The following is an 18,973-nucleotide window of genomic DNA, read 5'->3' as shown; positions in this document are numbered from 1 at the left end:
CTGTAGGGTTCAAAGCCTTAGAGCCAAATTATTTTTAGAATTTCCATTTATCTGAATTCAACTCTTCCACACAATTAAAGTGTGCTCATCCACCCTTCCCTGGTGGCTCACATAGCAAAGAATCTGCCTACAATGTAGGAGACCCAGGTTTGATCCCCGATTCAGGTAGATGCCCTGGAAAAGGGAATGGCAACCCACTTCAGTATTCTTGCTTGGAGAATCCCATGGACAGAGGAGCCTGGTGGGCTACAGTCCATGGGGTCACAAAGAGTTGGACATGACTGAGTGACTGAACAAAGGGGAAACAAGTTCATAAGTTCTCTTTATCCAGGGGTAAATCTAAAAGAGCCTTCATGGTTGGGGCGGGATGGGGGCAGTGGGGTGTGTCACTGGATACAAGTCTAGTAGCTGTGTTACATAGCTGCTGGCAATATATTTATTTGCCATAATTGTCTCTGAAGTGAATGCCTCAGAAATCAAAAGCTAAGTTTCTAGCACTCACATTACAAACATGTGGTTTATAATTGCTCTCCTGGTTTTGTTAAATTATTCACCTTGGTGTCCAAATGCTTATCACAGTCACTGGCCAAAAAATTGACTATAAAATATGTGTATTCCAGTTTAAATCTACATGGAAAGACAAATTGGAATAAATTGAACTGATATGATCATAGCATCAAGATGACCCATGAGGAGACAAAATGTCAAGTCACACATTTCGTGACTATGCACAATGTTTCTTTATCATACTGTACATCTATTTATTAAAGCCTTATACAGTGAAACTGAGAAATGCATTTAAGGGAATAGATCTGATAGACAGAGTGCCTGATGAACTATGGACATAGGTTCGTGACATTGTACAGGAGACAGGAATCAAGACCATCCCCATGGAAAAGAAATGCAAAAAAGCAAAATGGCTGTCTGAAGAGGCCTTACAAATAGATGTGAAAAGAAGAGAAGAGAAAAGCAAAGGAGAAAAAGAAAGATATTCCCATTTGAATGCAGAGTTCCAAAGAATAGCAAGGAGCGATAAGAAAGCATTCCTCAGCGATCAATGCAAAGAAATAGATGAAAACAACAGAATGGGAAAGACTAGATATCCCTTTAAGAAAATTAGAGATACCAAGGGAAAATTTCATGCAAAGATGGGCTTGATAAAGGACAGAAATGGTATGGACCTAACAGAAGCAGAAGATACTAAGAAGAGGTGGCAAGAATACACAGAAGAACTGCACACAAAAAAGAGCTTCACGATGAAAATAATCACAATGGTGTGATCACTGACCTACAGCCAGACATCCTGGAATGTGAAGTCAAGTGGGCCTAAGAAAGCATCACTACAAACAAAGCTAGTGGAGGTGATGGAATTCCACTTGAGCTATTTCAAATCCTGAAAGATGATGCTGTGAAAGTGCTGCACTCAATATGCCAGCAAATTTGGAAAATTCAGCAGTGGCCACACGACTGGAAAAGATCAGGTTTCATTCCAATCCCAAAGAAAGGTAATGCCGAAGAATACTCAAACTACCACACAACTGCATTCATCTCACATGCTAGTAAAGTAATGCTCAAAATTCCGCAAGCCAGGCTTCAGCAGTATGTGAACTGTGGACTTCCAGATGTTCAAGCTGGTTTTAGGAAAGGCAGAGGAACCAGAGATCAAATTGCCAGCATCCGCTGGATCCTAGAAAAGCAAGAGAGTTCCAGAAAAACATCTATTTCTGCTTTATTGATTATACCAAATCCTTTGACTGTGTAGATCACAATAAACTGTGGAAAATTCTGAAAGAGATGGGAATACCAGACCACCTGACCTGCCTCTTGAGAAATCCTTATGAAGGTCAGGAAGCAACAGTTAGAACTGACATGGAACAACAGACTGGTTCCAAATAGGAAAAGGAGTACTTCAAGGTTGTACATTGTCACCCTGCTTATTTAACTTCTATGCAGAGTACATCATGAGAAACGCTAGGCTGGAAGAAGCCACAAGCTGGAATCAAGATTTCCAGGAGAAATATCAATAACTTCAGATATGCAGATGACACCACCCTTATGGCAGAAAGTGAAGAAGCACTAAAGAGCCTCTTGATGAAAGTGAAAGTAGAGAGTGAAAAAATTGGCTTAAAGCTCAACATTCAGAAAACTGAGATCATGGCATCTGGTCCCATCACTTCATGGCAAATAGATGGGGAAACAGTGGAAACAGTCTCAGACTTTATTTTTGGGGCTCCAAAATCCCTGCAGATGGTGATTGCAGCCATGAAATTAAAAGATGCTTAGTCCTTGGAAGGAAAGTTATGACCAACCTAGATAGCATATTCAAAAGCAGAAACATTACTTTGCCAACAAAGGTCCACCTAGTCAAGGCTATGGTTTTTCCAGTGGTCATGTATGGATGTGAGAGTTGGATTGTGAAGAAAGCTGAGTGCCAAAGAATTGATGTTTTTGAACTGTGGTGTTGGAGAAGACTCTTTTGAGTCCCTTGGACTGCAAGGAGATCCAACCAGTCCATTCTAAAGCAGACCAGTCCTGAGTGTTCATTGAAAGAACTGATGCTGAGGCTGAAACTCCAATACTTTGGCCACCTTATGGGAAAGACTCATTGGAAAAGACCCTGATGCTGGGAGGGATTGGGAGCAGGAGGAGAAGGGGATGACAGAGGATGAGATGGCTGGGTGGCATCACCGACTCAACAGACATGAGTTTGGGTAGCCTCTGGGAGTTGGTTATGAACAGGGAGGCCTGGCATGCTGCAATTCATGGGGTCTCAGAGTCGGACACAACTGAGTGACTGAACTGAACAGAACTGATCAGATGTCTCCCCACAAGTGAGAGATTTTATTAATTGAGGTGAAGGGTTGGTTACTGTATTTTACATTTTGTCACAATATTTTTGTCCTGTTTGTGCTTGAAAACTTCTACTGCTACCTACTAACATGACTCTTTCTGTTGTTTTATGAAATATCTCTTTCCTGATGTGTCACAAATACACAAAGATGGTGAGTGAACAACATCAATTCATCCATTTCCCATGTCTTTCAAACTCAGGAGTCTCTTCCTTCCTCATGATCAGAGGATGATCCTCAATAGAGGCTGACATCCTGCCCAGTCATATGATTAAGATTCACCAGTTTTTCTGTAGCAACAGGAATGTCTGTTCACCTCTCCTAGTTTCCTAGAAAATAGCCCCTTGTTACTATAGTTACCTTAAATAAGCTTGGGTAATGGAATGACCATGGATGTTCTCCTCAAATATAAGAACATATGCCAAAAAAAAAAAAAATGCTGTAGATTATTATAATTGCTCTTGGTTATGTTCATTTGGATTATTGTATCAGTTAGCTGTCGCTGCATAACAAGCCATTCTATGTCAATTTGGGTACCATGATATCCTTTCTACCCAATGAAGTTTTATGCTGGGGAGTTGTATTGATTTCTTTGCATAGCTCATGAGTGTGTGGTCAGCTGTAAGTCTCTATACTGTGTTTTTAAGGCTCATTCATGATGTTAGTAAGGCTGTAGCATTTTTCTGTCTTGAATCAATTTATCTTCAGTTTACTATAGTTCTGTTAAGACTAGTCATATATTTACAGAAAAGAATGAGTTTACCATGTGAATTACTTAAATTTAGTTCCACTGTCCCTACATCCATAAATAATACTTGGCTTTCTTCCCTGTTAGATGACATATCTCCTACCTTTGCTAAATGAGAACCAGCTACCTATGCTTAAATCCTACCCTTAGCCATACACATTGAATTCTTTAAATTTAATTAAATAATCATAGTATAATTGCACACAAAAACTGCATACTTAGAGTGTACAATTTGATAAATTAAAGGAGTTATACAAAAATTAAAGAGCATATTGCATGTTTCCACTTCTGTATAATTGGATGGTATAATTTAAAGCATGTCTTTAAATGCTTTGTTATATAATTATGAGAAATTTCAGTTCCTTGAGCCTCAGTTTGCATATTTCTGAAGGTATTGTGGGGATACTAAGCCAAACATCACGTGGATGCTCTGAGAAATAAATGAAAGGTGTAGTTCATTTTTTTAGTCCAAAGAAAACAAGGGTAAATGTTGTGTCTGATTATCTGTGTGCTTGTATACATTTTTATTTCAAATAAACACAATCATACACACATATACACACGTGGACACAATTGTTAATTCCTTGTGTTAAAAAGAAACCTGAGAGAAATAGAAATGAAAACAATGAACATTTTGGGAGTTCACTGGTGATCAGGTGGTTAAGAATCCGCCTTTCAATGCAGGGGACATGGGTTCAATCCCTAGTCAGGGAAGTAAGATCCCACATACCACAGGGCAACCAAACCCACGCACCACAACTAGAGCCCACACGCTGCAACTAGAGAAACCTACAAGCAACAACTATAGATATTGCTTGCTCTTGAGTTCATGCACAGCAAATAGAGAAGCTTGCACACCACAACAAAGAGCCTATACACCGTAGAGACTGAAAAAGAGGTTGAACATTTGAATTATCATAAAGCAGAAGAATGTAGAAATATAAACACAAAATTTTAAAGTACAAGATGACCTCAACTTGCATAATGGGTTCGTTTTCCACCATAATATCACAAGGCATCCTGGTCAGGCAGTATTTACAATTATGTAATGAGGAGTTCACTGTATCAGCTAATGAAGTGGAAGGTTCTTCAAATCGATTTAAATGATTTTTTTTTTCCTACGTATGTTTTTCCACATAAAATGCCCTTATTCAAGGCCAGCTAGCTAATTAATAAATTGAGAAGTTTAAAATCAATTCTTGTAAACAAATTTTATTGAATAAATGTCTATATTAGATTCATATTGCTGTTGTAAAATACTGCTAAGTAAGTTGCTTAAAATAAGCAAATATATGTTTTTATAGTTCGGGTGGCAAAAGCTTTAAATGAGTCTTGTTGGGCTAATATCAAATGTTGGGGTGGCAGTACAAGATGGCAGCATAGAAAGATCCTAAACTCACCACAACCCATGGACACGCCAAATATACAGCTACATGTGGGTTAATTTCCTCAGAAAATTAGCAGAATATCTGTGCTACTGTGCTGTGCTTAGTCACTCAGTTGTGCCCAACTCTTCGTGACCCCCATGGACTGTAACCTGCCAGGCTTCTCTGTCCATGGGGATGCTCCAGGCAAGAATACTGAAGTTGGTTGCATGCCCTCCTCCAGGGGATCTTCTCAACACAGGGTCAAACTGAGGTCTCCTGCATTGGAGGCAGATAATTTACCATCTGAGCCACCAGGGAAGCCCATGAATACTGGAGTGGGTAGCCTATCCCTTTCCTAAGGGATCTTCCTGAACCTGGAATCAAACTGGTGTCTTCTGCATTGCAGGCAGATTCTTTACCAGCTGAGCTATCAGGGAAGCCGCAGCTGAACATCTGCTCCAAAACAAAGGATAATAGGAGCGCATCAACATGGCAGAAGAGGCAGAGAAGTAGTCTCTTCAAAAACCCCACCACGAGCATTGTAACCCACAAATGGGCTGGATTTCACATTTACAGAGATCTTTTCCTGGTGACTCAAGACAGTAAACAGTCAGCCTGCAGTGCGTAAGACACAGGCTCAATCCCTGGACTGGGAAGATCCCCTGGAGAAAGAAATGGCAACCCACTCCAGTATTCTTGCCTGGGAAATCCCATGGACAGAGGAACCTGGCAGACTACAGTCCATGGGGTCACAAAGAGTTGGACACGACTGAGCGACTTCACATTTTCCTTAAAGACGATAGGTTTGTGCAGTACATTTTATGTGTCAACCCTTGGAACCTGCACCAGAAAGACAAGTCACCAAAATATGTGACAATAGGGCTTATTTCCAGAAGACCCCGAAGTCAGTGTGGAAGGGAAAACTTGGGATAAAGTGCTAGAAGTTTGGAACTCTAGAAGGCAGAAGAGTCGTGGAGAAGGATTAGTATAAACAGGATTCACCTGACTTCTAACTTGGTGTGTTGGGAACAGAAAATCATTACAAGAAACTTCTCTCTAAACCAGTTCACTGGGAGAAATCACGTGCTTAAGGATGGAGTAACAAGAGGGAAATGTCCCTAATGACCAAATCTAGGCATCCATAAATATCTCACATGCTGCAGTCCGTCCGATTCTGCCACCTCGGAGTACAGGAGACATGCTCATTGCTTTTGGAGTCCTGCATCTGCAAAGGGACTTTAGTTCCTCTTGCTGTCTTGTGTAAGATGTATAGAACAATCTTATGGACTCTGTGGGAGAGGGAGAGGGTGGGAAGATTTGAGAGAATGGCATTGAAACATGTAAAATATCATGTATGAAATGAGATGCCAGTCCAGGTTCGATGCAGGATACTGGATGCTTGGGGCTAGTGCACTGGGACGACCCAGAGGGATGGTATGCGGAGGACGGAGGGAGGAGGGTTTAGGATGGGGAACACATGTATACCTGTGGTGGATTCATTTTGATATTTGGCAAAACTAATACAATTATGTAAAGTTTAAAAATAAAATAAAATTTAAAAGAAAAAAAAAATAAAAGTTTTCTTGCCTTTACTGCAGTGGATTCCAGACTTTTTGACTAAGTCCCAAAGTAATATATGCCTTTCACATCATGATCCTGGGGTGGTTGCAAAGAATCAGACGTGACTCCACAATTGCACATGCACACTAGCATGTCTGTATAGACAAACATAGACAAACACACATATACACACACAGACAGGTACCGAACTGCCAGGAGATGGTGAGGCATTCCACTCATGTGTGACAAAGGTCATGAGGAAGGAAGTTCAGCATATGCAAAGGCGGGATCGAGCCTCAGGAGTCCCCCCTGGATATTCTCAAGCATCTACCCCCGCAAAAAAACCAGAGTCTGCCTACTTTATTGCTTTGTGCTCTCACCTCTGACTTTACTGGGGGCTGTCCCCCACCACCATCTCGCTCTCTCTGTCAAAAAGTTAACTTACAGCTCCAATTAATAAAGTTCCTGGGCAATTAGTAGTGTTTAAATCCAAACCCCTCAGATAGCTCTCTAACTCACCTGACAAATTTACCTGGACTCCTACAGCTATGCATACGATTGTTTACAGTCTCCCAGCCTCGAGAGGCATGGGAAGCTTAAGATATTCAAATAGCTTAGAGCCTCTGAGAGTTAGAAACTGTCAGAATAAAACTAGTAAAATATTTCATTGATGAACCAATGCTTGCTGCCAAGTTTTCACATCCCCTGTATTGCATCCTTGAATGTGTATTAATTAATATAGTTGGTATGTAGAAAAAATCAGTAGTGGCCTTGGCGTTAGCAACTTTAGACCCTTAAGGTAATAAATTCTTTCCTTTGTTGTAAACCCATTACACATCTGCCCTGTAGGAATGCAATTTTATCTAACACCTTTGGAAGATGGCGCCAAACCTTAAAATAATTACTCTTAGAGAAAATAAGTCTTCGTCAAAAGTCATAAACTGTTAATAGGCCTTCTGGCCAGAAGATGATGTAAATCACCTAAACCATTTGTATATGATAAATTTGCAGGAAAGAAACCCTGGTTTTTGATAAGGATCAAAGACTGCTGACTTTGCATCCCCTATTATCCTCTATGTGTAACTTAGGGTATATAAGCCCCTGTTGAAAATAAAGCTACGGGCCTTGCTCACCAAAGCTTGGTCTCCCCATGTCATTCTTCCCCTCAATTTCCAGCTGAGTTTCCATCTGGAGTGCGGATATCCTCTGCAACCATTTATTTGTCTGGGCTTCTAAGACCCACTCGAGAAGGTGTCTAAGGTGGGGCACCTTCCACTATTTGAGAGGGCGCCTGCGGCCTCCGTGGTCAGAGCTAAGCTGGTGTCACAGGTTATATTGATTTTCCGCATAAACCAGGCTACTCAGCTTCTTTTCTCCACTGAATTTTCCTACTGAGCTATCCTCATTCTATTACTCTTTATATCCTTGATAAATAAATAAATAAATAGGTCGCCGAAGCCGTCTCTCCTTCGAATACCCTGGATCAGCCGGGGCTGGACCCCGGCACCTAACCATGCATATGACTGAGCAAAGAGGGTCAGAAATGATTTTGTGTGTATCCTTACTAGTTATGATACACTCTGATACATTTTGTGTGTTTCATTTATTACATTCTATTTAATTTTTGTAAACCATAGTTCAAACCCCCAATGTGACCTAATCTGAGAACATGAAAACATTCCTCTTGCTTGTTCTCCATGCCTATTCTAGTATCCCCCTGCATCATTTCTGTCTCTCATTGTCTTTTATTAGCAGCAATTTTTTGAGGCCATATTCTTTCAAGTCAATGCAATATATACTGAATTATCTATAGTTCCCCACTAAATCTGCTTGGAGTGGGGTAGGGAAAAGGTGGTGAATGTGTATAACATTGCTGCATGTGTCAAGTTTCTCACAACCTAGCAGGCAAAAAACACATGGAATTAAATAAAAAATTACAGAGAGAAGAATAGCCCCACTACAGTGCTGTGTGTGTGTGTGAACTGCTGTACACCAAAATGTTCCCCTGAAAATACAGATGACAGAATGTCAACCAAATATGAAAACAAAAAGTGGATTGATTTTTGTGCTCAGGATTCCTTGGAAATAAAATTAATAAGGTGCAAAGAACAACTTATGAATAAGGGACTCCCTGTACCTTAAGGTCAGAGAAGGTGATGGCACCCCATTCCAGTACTCTTGACTGGAAAATTCCATGGATGGAGGAGCCTGGTAGGCTACAGTCCATGGGGTCGCTACGAGTCGGACGCGACTAAGCAACTTCACTTTCACTTTTCACTTTCATGCATTGGAGAAAGAAATGGCAACCCACTCAATACTCTTGCCTGGAGAATCCCAGGGATGGGGGAGCCTGGTGGGCTGCCATCTATGGGGTCGCACAGAGTCGGACACGACTGAAGCGACTTAGCAGCAGCAGCAGCAGTACCTTAAGGTTGAGTAGCAGCAGGAAGGTCACTTCATTCCTTAGTATCCTCTGGCCCCCTCTCTCATCACCCTCCCTCTTGTATCTTCCCCTTGGGAAACTGGCTTCTTTGGAGCCTGAATCCCTGAAACAGGTGTCTTCTTCAGGGCCTTTGCACCAGCCATTCCTTCTATCAGGCAGGCCTCTCTTCCTTTAGATCTCTGTTCAAATGTTACCTACTTTACCAGCCTACCTGAACACCTGGTAAAGAATAATACCCCAGCCTCTCTCCTTTATGCCCCCTTTTTATTCATTTTACCTGTCATCATTTAACATGTTATATGATTTTATATTTGCTAACATTATTTCTCCATCATCCGATTATAGGAACTTTTGTCTCTCAGCACACTCTACCTCTTGCCTTGAAGCTGGTAAGTACTCAATTTATGAGCCCCAGAGCATTGACAGAAATCTCATTAAAAGTATGCAATACCTGACCTCTTGGGGAAATGGCTGCAAAAGAACAGGAATTTGTAATCAGAGCTGGAACAGGAAATGTCCTGAAGGGGACAGATTTCACACCAAAATTATAGGCATTGATTCCATGACTGCAAAATATAAATTGTATCATTTGACTATGCCAGTAAGGCTCATTTTTGTGAAAAGTGGTCATATCATTTGGGGGGATTTAATTCCAGGTCATTCCCTCTACACCATGGAGCTGGAGAATGATACACATATTTCAGAATTTCTTCTTCTTGGACTATCAAATGAACCAAAACTTCAGCCCCTCATATTTGGGCTTTTCCTCACCATGTAGCTGATCACTGTGTTTGGAAACCTGCTCATCATCCTGGCCATCAGCTCAGACTCCCACCTCCACACCCTCATGTACTTCTTCCTCTCCAACCTGTCCTTTGTAGACATCTGTTTCATCTCTACCACCATCCCAAAGATGATGTAGAATATCCAGATGCAGAGCAAAGTTATCACCTATGAAGGCTGCATCAACCAGATATACTTTTTACTACTCTTTGCAGGGTTGGATGACTTCCTCCTGACTGTGATGGCCTATGACCGGTTTGTGGCCATCTGTCACCCCCTGCACTACACAGTCATCATGAACCCCTGGCTCTGTGGATGCTGGTTCTAGTGTCATGGATGATGAGTGCCCTGAATGCCTTGATACAAATCTTAATGATGTTGCGGCTGTCCTTCTGTAGAGTCCCGGAGATCCCCAACATTTTCTGTGAACTCAATCAGGTAGTCCCAAGTGCCTGTTCTGACACGTTTCTTAATGACGCGATGGTGTATGTTGCAGCTGGGCTGCTGAGTGGTGGTCCTTTCATTGGTATCCTTTACTCTTACTCTAAGATAGTTTCCTCCATACGAGGAATCTCATCAGCTCAGGGGAAGTACAGAGCATTTTCCACCTGTGCATCTCACCTCTCAGTTGTCTCCTTATTTTATTGTACAATCCTAGGAATGTACCTTAACCCTGCTGATGTGCACAACTCACACTCAAGTGCAATAGCCTCAGTGATGTACACTGTGGTCACCCCGATGCTGAACCCCTTCATCTACAGTCTTTCGAATAAAGACATAAAAGAGGCTCTGAAAAGATTCATTGAGTGATAAAAGGACAAACTCTTCTGGGGCTAATAAGTGGATCCAGAAATTGCCATTCTTCCATTAGACTGTGAATATATAATTTGTCTTTTCTATTGCTTCCTTAATTTTACATTTTTTGACTTCAACTTCTGTTTATATGTAAATAATGCAGTTTATTAAGCTTTCCCATTTATTTCATTTTCCTGCTTTCACATATTTTCTTCCAAACTTATATCAGAAATATTTGCGAATTCCCTTTTATTTCTTGAGTCTATGTGAATTTCTAAGAATAGTATCTTTTCAAGTGACATATATCATTTCAAGTTTTTTCTTTTATTTTACTAAAAGAATAGTTAGAAGTTGTATTACTCATATTGAATAAGCTCTACTTGGCATCTTCACTATGTAATTTAAGTAATTCACTTTATCAGGCCTTTTCTTCTATCTCATACAGAATAATGACTGAGAACCACTGACCTAGAGCAAGAGAACTAGAAAATTCTCATGTTCTAATCACCATACACACCTTACTCACTTCATAGCTTTGGGTTTTCTTTATTTTAAAATTTTAATTTATTTATTTTAATTGGAGGCTAATTACTTTACAATATTGTAGTGGTTTTTGCCATACATTCACATGAATCAGCCCATGGGTGTACCTATGTTCCCCATCCTGCACCCCCCTCCACCTCCCTCCCCATCCCATCCCTCTGGGTCATCCCAGCGCACCAGCCCTGAGCACCCTGTCTCATGCATCAAACCTGGACTGGTGATCTATTCCACATATGATAATATACATGTTTCACTGCTATTCTCTCAAATCATCCCACACTCGCCTTCTTCCACAGAGTCCAAAAGTCTGTTCTTCACATCTGTGTCTCTTTGCCTGTCTCGCATACAGGGTTATCGTTACCATCTTTCTAAATTCCATATATATGCGTTCAGTTCAGTTCAGTCGCTCAATCGTGTCCGACTCTTTGTGACCTCATGATTCACAGCACGCCAGGACTCCCTGTCCAACACCAACTCCCGGAGTTCGTCCATCGAGTCAGTGATACCATCCAGCCATCTCATTCTCTGTCGTCCCCTTCTCCTCCTGCCCCCAATCCCTCCCAGCATTAGAGTCTTCTCTAGTGAGTCAACTCTTTGCATGAGGTGGCCAAAGTACTGGAGTTTCAGCTTCAGCATCATTCCCTCCAAAGAAATCCCAGGGCTGATCTCCTTCAGAATGGACTGGTTGGATCTCCTTGCAGTCCAAGGGACTCTCAAGAGTCTTCTCCAACACCACAGTTCAAAAGCATCAATTCTTCAGCGCTCAGCCTTCTTCACAGTCCAACTCTCAGATCCATACATGACCACAGGAAAAACCATAGCCTTGACTAGACGAACCTTTGTTGGCAAAGTAATGTCTCTGCTTTTGAATATGCTATCTAGGTTGAGTATACTGTATTTGTGTTTTTCTTTCTGGCTTACTTCACTCACTCTGTATAATAGGCGCCAGTTTCACCCACCTCATTAGAACTGATTCAAATGTATTATTTTTTTTAAATTTTATTTTATTTTTAAACTTTACATAATTGTATTTGTTTTGCCAAATATCGAAATGAATCCACCACAGGTAGACATGTGTTCCCCATCCTGAACCCTCCTCCCTCCTCCCTCCCCATACCATCCCTCTGGGTCGTCCCAGTGCACTAGCCCCAAGCATCCAGTATTGTGCATCGAACCTGGACTGGCAACTCGTTTCTTACATGATATTTTACATGTTTCAATGTCATTCTCCCAAATCTTCCCACCCTCTCCCTCTCCCACAGAGTCCATAAGACTGTTCTATACATCAGTGTCTCTTTTGCTGTCTCGTACACCGGGTTATTGTTACCATCTTTCTAAATTCCATATATATGCGTTAATATACTGTATTTATGTTTTTCCTTCTGGCTTACTTCACTCTGTATAATAGGCTCCAGTTTCATCCACCTCATTAGAACTGATTCAAATGTATTCTTTTTAATGGTTGAGTAATACTCCATTGTGTATATGTACCACTGCTTTCTTATCCATTCATCTGCTGATGGACATCTAGGTTGCTTCCATGTCCTGGCTATTATAAACAGTGCTGCAATGAACATTGGGGTACACGTGTTTCTTTCCCTTCTGGTTTCCTCAGTGTGTATGCCCAGCAGTGGGACTGCTGGATCATAAGGCAGTTCTATTTCCAGTTTTTTAAGGAATCTCCACACTGTTTTCCATAGTGGCTGTACTAGTTTGCATTCCCACCAACAGTGTAAGAGGGTTCCCTTTTCTCCACACCCTCTCCAGCATTTATTGCTTGTAGACTTTTGGATCGCAGCCATTCTGACTGGTGTGAAATGGTACCTCATAGTAGATTATTTTTAATGGCTGAGTAATACTCCATTGTGTATACGTACCACAGCTTTCTTATTCATTCATCTGCTACTGGACATCTAGGTTGCTTCCATGTCCTGGCTATTATAAACAGTGCTGCAATGAACATTGAAGTACACATGCCTCTTTCAAGTCTGGCTTCCTCAGTGTGTATGCCTAGCAGTGGCATTGCTGGGTCATAAGGCAGTTCTATTTCCAGTTTTTTAAGGAATCTCCACACTGTTCTCCATAGTGGCTGTACTATTTTGCATTCCCACCCACAGTGTAAGAGGGCTCCCTTTTCTCCACACCCTCTCCAGCATATATTGTTTGTAGATTTTTGGATAGCAGCCATTCTGACAGGAGTGAGATGATACCTCATAGTGGTTTTGATTTGCATTTCCCTAATAATCAGTTTAATCATCTCACCCTTCTGAACCACAGTTTTGCAATATTAGAATGAAGCTTATAATTGTACATCCTCATAAGATGCTCTGTTGCAAAGTAACAAATGAGACAACAGATATAAGATGCTAAGCTCAGTCCATGGTGCATTAAAAGATCCATGTGGATCTCTTATCATTACCAAGTTTTTTATGATTAAAGGATTAAACCCTAGCTTTTACTTGTGTTAAAACAGAAAACACCTAATTGATGTGTCAAAAGTGTTTTGAAGTCAGGGATTATTTTACCTATGGTTTCATAGCAAAGGAACACAGCTCTATCCATTATGGAGGAGGAAATAATATTTTTTCTGGAGATCTCAAGAGCTGCATTCCCCATCACAAGATAGTGCTTTTGGAACCAAGGGACCTAGTCCAGACAGGTTCCTCAGACTTAGATTTGGAGGACACTTTGACTCAGGGTTGCAAAATGTGTCACTGTTAGAACTCTGGGATACAGGAGTGTTCATGGAGTAGTAATAAGAATTGGATACACTTGACTTCTAACCTGGTCTCCTGGGAATTACCAATCAGCTGGAAAAATTCCATTCTGTCCAGACAAGTTCCCCTGAGGAAATGATGTGTTTGAAGATTGAGGTAATAGTGGAAAATGTGCTGAACATGTATAATGAGCAGATAAAGCAAATACACAGAGCTATAAATATCTCCACTGCTGCAGTGTCTGAGTAGCTCCACCTTGAGCTGAACAGGGCATGGTTTTGCATTTGGATTCTTAAGTATGGTTCAGAGACCCACGCTTCACTCTTTCCTTCTTTCTTGTCTGAATTCAGAGCTTCAGTCTCCACCATCAACCCTTCAGGAGGAATTTGGACTTCCACACAGAGACCTTCCTCTCAGACTTCCTATCTGGGTGAGTCTGAAAGCCCAGCAGGAGAAAGTCAGAGAGGATGAAACCCAAAAACATTTACTTGAGGTCACCTGAAAGCCCAAACTGCTGGTCCAGAGCCAAGGTTGTCTTAATAATTTATAATCAATTTGTTTCATATGTAAAAAAGACAAGTGCCTATTGCATTCAGCAATTCAAGAATTGTTGATAATTATGTGATGGGGATGAAAACCTAGTTAGGGGAGACTCAAGAAGAAATGTCAGGCACAGTGGTGTCAGTAAACTTTGAACATTTCCAAGGAGATTTGCAGTTTGAGAGAGTAGGGAAACATACTATTTGGTCAAGAATGACTTGCAGTGAAGTGATGACATTTTATGTATTTATTTTTGATTTTTGAGATGGGGTATATTTGAGCATGTTCTATATTCATAAAGAAGATCCAGATCAATGGAATAGCTACTACCCAGAAGCTTACAGTTCTTAAGACACATTTCATAGAATCTTTTCTCACATTGAGTATTCACTTGAAAAAATTGAATTTAGTATACAGAGTCACATTATGCTAAAAGGCTTAATTTTGCGTTAAGTTTGTTACCTGGGAGGCTGAATATATTTGGGGGGGTGATTAGTCATTTGCTTCTCTATTACATATTATCTATGCACATTGTTTCATATACTGGCATTTGAGTGTTATTGTTCCTTTCTTTTTTGCTCTATCATTTCCTCTGTAAATTTATTCATACCTCTATGAAGGCAACAGAATGTATAAAACATGTGAGGTCTCTGATGATCTGGATCTAGCATTTTAATGGAGAAATATTTCAGAATAAAATAAATGCATATTTTGCAAAGTGTCATCAGATACAAATCACATGAAGGAAGGGATAGGTTTTGTGGTGTTTATAGGATTTTGTAGGGTATATTATGAGGAGTTTATCACAGGTGGGACAAGTCTCAGAAACAGAAGTAGAGTGTGACCAAGGGGTTTGCCACCAAAAAAAAAAAAAAAAAATCAAAGCACTGGAATAACAAAAATGCCACTTAAGAAAAGTGATAGGGGACTTATGTACTGGCTCAATAGTGAAGAATCCACCTGCCAGTGTAGGAGACATGGCCCAATCCCTGATCCAGGAAGATCCCACATGCTGTGGAGCAACTAGGCCTGTGTACCACAACTATTGAGCCCTTGATCTAGAGCGCAGGAGGTGCAACTACTCAAGCCCACACACCCTAGAGCCTGGACTCTGCAACGGGAAGTCACAGTAATGAGAAAGCCACACCACAACCAGAGAGTAGCCCCTGCTCCTTGCATCTAGAGAAAAGTCCACACAGCAATGTAGACCCAACACAACCAAAGTTAAATAAATAAAATCTTTTTTAAAAAGAAAGAAAAGCAATAGAAGGGAAAGTCTCATTCACTACTGGACCATATGAAAATAAGTGTGGACAAACACACAGGAATAAATATGGAATAAAGAATTGACCGAGGGCCTGATGTGGACACTGTAGTGAGGCACTGGAGGGATAGAAGTGCAGTCAGTGTGTGGGCCCTTGAGTCTGAGGTCACTTCAGCCCCACACTGCCATCTGCTCCTTCTGCAATCTGCTCTTGCCTTGGCCTCTATTTATACTGCTTCTCCCTTGGCAGGGACTGGTCTCTTATAAATGTCTTCTTGCATTTATTGCAGTGGGTAAGAAACTTTTTTGACTCTGTCCCAGCTAAGACATGCCTTTTACATGTGATCCAATCATACCTGCATGCATGGGCATGAGCATACACAAACACAGTCATCTGAACAAAGAGAATCAGAAAAATACTACTGCATATGATGCAGTCTGACAGTTTAATTTTGCATTTAATTTTTTCTACCCTATTTTATTCTTACAAACTACATAGTCTGAACCTCTAATAGGCGTGAATCTCAGAATATGGGAAACGTTTCTCCAGCATGTCTTTGAAAACTCTGTTAATGTTTCCCTGGACTTTTTTGGAGATTTCTATGAGAACATGTCTTTTTCATTCCTTCATGCAGTATGTATTTATTCAGATACTGCTCACAACTAAACAAAATCTAAGGGGTTGAAGAGTATGGCACTTATAGTCTAGCAGAGAATAACAGATGCAGAATTAATTAAAAGCTCATAATGACAATCCTGTATCTAAATCACTGTAAATGAAATTCCCTGTTTTCTGTACAAATTTTTTAAAAAGAGGAGAATTCATGAAAGAAATGATCTGAAAAAGAAGTCTGAAAAAAGAAGATGGTGTTTTGGAGATCGGGAGGGGTGAAAATTCCAAATAGAGTTGTTGATTCTCTAAGGAGGTGCATATCAGCTCTGAGTCTTGAGCCTGTGGCATCAAGTGAAGCTGTGACTCAAGTTGAATATTCATGAGATTGATGTGAGTGAAGGCAGCACGAGGGTGAAGTGGTGGTTCAGTCACGGAGAGTCAAGGCTAGGATTTGAAGCTGTGGAATTTGGGGCTCATTTCACAGTGGGGAGTCACAGGGAGAGAAGGAAGTCAGGGAGTTGGTTGTTTTGAAGCACAGCTGTTCCCTCTGACTAGCACACACTTCTACCCAGAGAGACTCATGTCTCCTTTTTTCTCTTTCTTGAAGTCTCTGATCAAATGTTTTCCAGGCTACCTGAACACCGAGTAAAAAATAATACCCTCATCAACTCTCTTCTTTATATTTGATCTATTTTCCTTTACAGCACTTGTCAACATATGATCATTTGTATGAGTTTTAAATTTTTTTCCTTATATGTTTTCTCCACCATTGAACTACATGATCTGTTGTCTCTCAGCACCCTCTCCTCTTTCTCCAGAATTCTATAGGTTGTAAATTTGTATTCCCTCAAATGCTTGACAAAATCCCTCATTACGAATGTAGAATACTTGACTACTGGGGGAAAAAGCTGACTATAAGACAGGCTTTCCTATTTGGAGATGGCACAGGAGATTGGCTTGAAGGGGAACTTTCTATACAAAGTCACGAATATTTTTTGAATACAAAATATAAATGTTAGAGTTCACCTATGTTTGCAATGCCAATTTTTGAAAAACTAGTCATGCTATTTTTTGTTTCCAGGAAGTCATTTGCACCACATGGAACACAGGAATGAGACACCAATTTCAGAATTTATTCTCCTGGGATTATCAAATGAACCAGAACTGCAACCCCTCATATTTGGACTTTTCCTCTCCATGTACCTAATCACTGTGATTGGAAACCTGCTCATCATGCTGGCTGTCAGCTCAGACTCCCACCTCCACACCCCCATGTACTTCTTCCTCTCCAATCTGTCCTTTGTAGACATCTGCTTTATCTCCACCACCATCCCAAAGATGTTGAAGAACATAAGGACACAGAACAAAGTAATAACCTATGAAGGCTGCATCATCCAGATGCATTTTTTCATACTTTTTGCAACATTGGACGTGTTCCTCTTGACCGTGATGGCTTATGACCGCTTTGTGGCCATCTGCCACCCACTCCACTACACAGTCATCATGAAACCCCGGGTCTGTGGACTGCTGGTTCTGCTGACCTGGATCATGAGTGCTCTGAATTCCTTGATACAAAGCATAATGGTGTTGTGGCTGGCTTTCTGTACAGACTTGGAAATCCCCCACTTTTTCTGTGAAGTTAATTAAGTGGTTCAACTTGCTTGTTCTGACACTTTTCTTAATGACCTGTTGATGTATTTTGTAACTGGGGTGTATGGTGGCATTTCCCTCACTGGATTTTGTAACTGGGGTGTATGGTGGCATTTCCCTCACTGGAATTCTTTACTCATATTCTAAGGTAGTTTCCTCTATACTAGGAATTTCATCTGCTCGGGGGAAGTATAAAGCATTTTCCACCTGTGCCTCTCACCTCTCAGTTGTCTCTTTATTCTATTGTACAGTCCTGGGAGTATATCTTAGCTCTGCTGCTACTCACAGCTCACAATCAATTGCTGTTTCCTCGGTGATGTACACTGTGGTCACACCCATGCTGAACCCCTTCATCTACAGTCTGAGGAATAAAGACATAAAGAAGGCTTTGAAAAGGATCATTGGGATGGCAGCTATATAAAGACCAGTTTTATTGGGGCTGAAGAAATGCCTGTGATTTTAGGGCTCAAAACCTCAGAGCCCAATTCTTTGATGAGGTTGCTGAAGTAGAACTTGATCCTTCTATTTACTTCCCCAAATTTCCATTTCTTTGAATTCAAGGCCTCTACATTTTATTATCAAATGAAATTATATACTGGGGAACTGTACCAACTTCTATTGTTCTCCCCATGAATGTGTAGTCAGCTGTAAATCTATTATGTTTCTAAGTGATGTTGAGTAAGGATACCATGCTCTTCTGTCTTGAATTTGTTTATGGTTATTTCTGTATCTATGCTGATCTCCTATTTACAGAAAAAAAAATAAGTTTATCATGTGAATTACTTATATTTAATTTCAGCATATCTATATCCATAAATGACGTTTGACTTCCTTCCCAGTTAGAAGACAACTCTCACCCATGTTAAGTGAGAATCACCTGCCTAGGCCCTAGATTTTACCCTTAGCCATTCACCATCGGATTCTTTTCCATTTAATTAAATTATTGGAATATAATTACACAAATAAACTGCATATTTAAAGTGTACAGTTTGGGGGGCTTCCCTGATGGTCCAGTGATTAAAAATCTGCCTTCCAATGCAAGGGACACAGGTTCAATCCTTGGTCCGGGAACTAAGATCCCACATGCCACAGGGCAACTAA

General features: G+C 40.7%; 2 pseudogenes; both read left to right on the top strand.

The window, feature by feature from the left end:
• The first annotated feature begins 9,640 nt into the window (after positions 1 to 9,640).
• On the top strand, positions 9,641 to 10,560 carry LOC133251950 (olfactory receptor 7A17-like; annotated as a pseudogene).
• A 6,760-nt stretch (positions 10,561 to 17,320) lies between these two features.
• Positions 17,321 to 18,293, top strand: LOC133251840 (olfactory receptor 7A17-like; annotated as a pseudogene).
• The last annotated feature ends 680 nt before the right edge of the window (positions 18,294 to 18,973 follow it).

The sequence above is a fragment of the Bos javanicus genome, chromosome 7 (assembly GCF_032452875.1).
Source record: "Bos javanicus breed banteng chromosome 7, ARS-OSU_banteng_1.0, whole genome shotgun sequence".
NCBI lineage: Eukaryota > Metazoa > Chordata > Mammalia > Artiodactyla > Bovidae > Bos > Bos javanicus.
The sequence above is the reverse complement of the archived record's forward strand: the minus strand, read 5'-3'. Positions and strand labels throughout refer to the sequence as shown.